At 45.1% G+C, this 3,079-nt stretch overlaps 1 protein-coding gene across 1 annotated transcript in view; it reads left to right on the top strand.

Annotated features, from left to right (window-relative positions):
- Positions 1–2,757: 2,757 nt before the first annotated feature.
- The window catches only part of LOC119328130 (E3 ubiquitin-protein ligase UPL5-like), a 6,102-nt gene continuing 5,780 nt past the window's right edge, over positions 2,758–3,079 (top strand). Inside the window, exon 1 of the mRNA XM_037601156.1 lies at positions 2,758–3,019. The gene's annotated coding sequence lies outside the window, so the exon portion shown is untranslated. The remainder of the gene's footprint in view (positions 3,020–3,079) is intronic.

Here is a 3,079-nt window from a genome sequence, read left to right as displayed (position 1 = left end):
ATGATTGTGGCGGCGACATGGTGAATATGGTGGTGATGGCTCTGGCGTGGTGGAGAGGGCAGCAGCCCAAAGGCCGGTGCTTGCATGGTGGAGACTCCTCCTCTTCCTCTTCATCTCGTCCCTTCTTCTATGGTGGTGATGGATCAGCAATCGCGATGAACTTGGATGTGTTCTTGATGAATGAGATGAGATGACGGTGGCTAGGGATGAGGAGGTGTATATAAGGAGCCTCCCTAGCCTCCTCTCTTGATGGGCTTCATCCAAGGGCTCAAGCTGAGCCTTATCGTCTCCCAATCTCTTCTTTGCGTGCCAAGGATCCCATGGGATCGAATGGTGACAAAATCAGTGAAGAATCTTATCTAGAAGGGCAACTTTCGGAGTTGTCTGCATGTCATATGATTGTCGAAACAATAGCATGCGGTCGCATGGAACGCCGTCTTTTGATCTAACCTCCTCTAACAAAACGGTCATCATTTCTGCATACGAACTCAAAATTTGACATTCTTGGGCTCATTGGATTTGTACGAATGACACCGATCCATTTCTGGTCTTAGATATTGATTTGGAGAAATTTGGAAAAAATGACTTTTTCCAACCTTCGAAATGGCTAAGTCTGACCCCTGGCTGACTCCGTATCGAACCCATCCTTGATCCTTTCATTGTGCTTGGTCCTAGGTTGCTCCAAAACACCTGTAGACACAATAAAACCAAAATACTAATAAAAATACTAAATATGCAATGCTCACAAGGAAAAGTGTAGATATCGATAATCATGCATAATGGACAACTATTTGGTTCAATGGGACATATGATATATGAAGAGAAAATGCAACAAATGAGCTCTAAAATGTGTAAAATATAGAGCCATCATAGGCCACATTGCATAAACGTTTTCACACAAAAATTGTGTGTGATGGACAACCTACGCCATACAGTTTCCTCTAGGCACCGTGTGTGATGCATTTAATAATGAAAATGATAAAATTATGAATATTGTCTGTCATGGCAACGTTATCACAGACGATGTGATGTGGAAAATTGTGTGTGATGTACACACGAACGGAAATGTTTGTTTCGGATTCACTGTGTGGGTTGCTAAGAACATTTCACATGATTTGTTATGTATAATTGTCTGTGATGGCTCGTCCGATCACACACAAGCTCTTTTTGCCCCGCGTGTATGAGTGGAGGAACTATCGTCGATGATTTCTAGGCCGTGTGGGATGGACCCCCCCTATCGCACACACAACCAAGGCAACGGTTTAAAACTGCGTCGCGGAAAGGGGGTAAAAATCGTTTGTATAAGACCCGCCTGCACAATTGGTATCTTCTCGCACGAGGTATTCCTCCACCATGAATAACCAAACAAGCATGACATATGGTATTATGCTTATCAAGCCCAAACCTGGATAAAACCCTTGTTTGACCTTTGATCTAAGACTTCCAACGGCGCTTGGACCCTTACTCAGGGATCTGACGGTATTTCGCATTGTCAGCCATCTTCCTTGCCGTGATTGCCATGTCTTCCAGACCCCGCCTTCTAGAGAGCCCACATGCCGAGATAACGGCCCAAGGCATATACCAACCTAACGGCCATACGCCGGCCTGCTAGGCTGACTTTCAGTATGGTGAGGGTCCCCTAAGTCGTAACATTGTCACCCGTGAGGGGGCCTATGATCTTATTGAACACTAGCAACCCCTCCCTCTTCCACACACATTCGAACACTAGCCACTCTATACTCTACTTTGTTGTTGTCACATTGAAGTGCATTAACTCCAACTTGACCGCTCACATTCTCGCAAGTTCTAGAAATGAACAAGGCAAGAGGAGCAAGAAACAAGAGAAGAAAGAAAAATTGTCATGCAAAACATTTTCGTATTGCCATATTTGAAAAATCATATGTATATATAAGCACATATGTTTCTATGCCAAATTAGCATTGTTGTTTTTGGAATATATTTTTACATGGAATCCAGATGTTTACATATAACTTTATTATTTTGGTGACATGCCATTGTTTGTTGTGTGAACATAAACGAGTTATATTTTGAGTCGTCAATATAAATCATGTGGTCTTCTCACTCAGTACCCATACTATATATTTTGCCGGTGATGCCTTCCCTTCCCAAACAACCGTAGTACCATCTAACATCCACAGAGCGCCACCACCTCTCCTCTAGGACCGGCAAAGTCCGCTGGTCCTAACCTCCTGACCCCGCCTCGCCGTTCGTATTGAACCCATCTCGTCTTCTTCTTTGCCGCTTCCATTGACCTTCCATCACCATCATATTCATGTGCTCCTCTGCCTATCGTCACATCACCGAAATCGAGATAATCTCTAGTAAGAGGAGGTGAAGATTCCAAGCAAAATTTCCCTTTTCATCAAGTGAGGTTTCCTCACCGAAAGTAGTACTCCCCCTTTTCAAAACACATGAAAGATTGTTAATGTTTTTCCTTTGCGCAGTACTATCGAACAAGCAATTTTGGCCGATCAACCGATCCACCTCTACCAGTCCAAAGTCATGGATCAAATAAGTAAATTTAACGATGTCGGTATCTAGTGGTGAGAAATCCACCGTCCGTCGCTGCTTCTAGCTAGATTCGTGCGTGTGGACCTCACAAGACTCTTATTTCCGCCAACAATTCCCGAACACAAGATCAATACAATAGGAATATGAGGTGGACCCCACACGAGATAATATCAAACCCGCGTCGCTCTCTTTTTCCACATCCAACTCTCTTTCCCCCTCCCTTTCGCCTGTTCCTGTTGGTCGCTATACCGACGACGGCACGCCTATACCACGAGGTCAGCAAGGTGAGACGCCGGATCACGTCGGCGAAAGACAGATCCACCGCCGTGGGCGTTGGGGAGACCCGCTCCAGCGTTATTCCACCACATCAGCCACCAAGCAGGACGGGTCAACGAGCAGGAACATCACCGGATCCGGCAAGTCCAAGCATGTCCGCGACCAGATCTGGTTAGTCATGAAGCCCACGAGCAGATGCAACCACCCCCGGGTAAGCAGAACCCCCCTAATATCTTTATCTCTATGTTTATTTCCTGATTTTTGTTTTATG

This window comes from Triticum dicoccoides, chromosome 7A, assembly GCF_002162155.2.
Source record: "Triticum dicoccoides isolate Atlit2015 ecotype Zavitan chromosome 7A, WEW_v2.0, whole genome shotgun sequence".
In the NCBI taxonomy this organism is placed as follows: domain Eukaryota; kingdom Viridiplantae; phylum Streptophyta; class Magnoliopsida; order Poales; family Poaceae; genus Triticum; species Triticum dicoccoides.
Note: the sequence above shows the minus strand (reverse complement) of the source record. Positions and strands in the feature narration are given on the sequence as shown.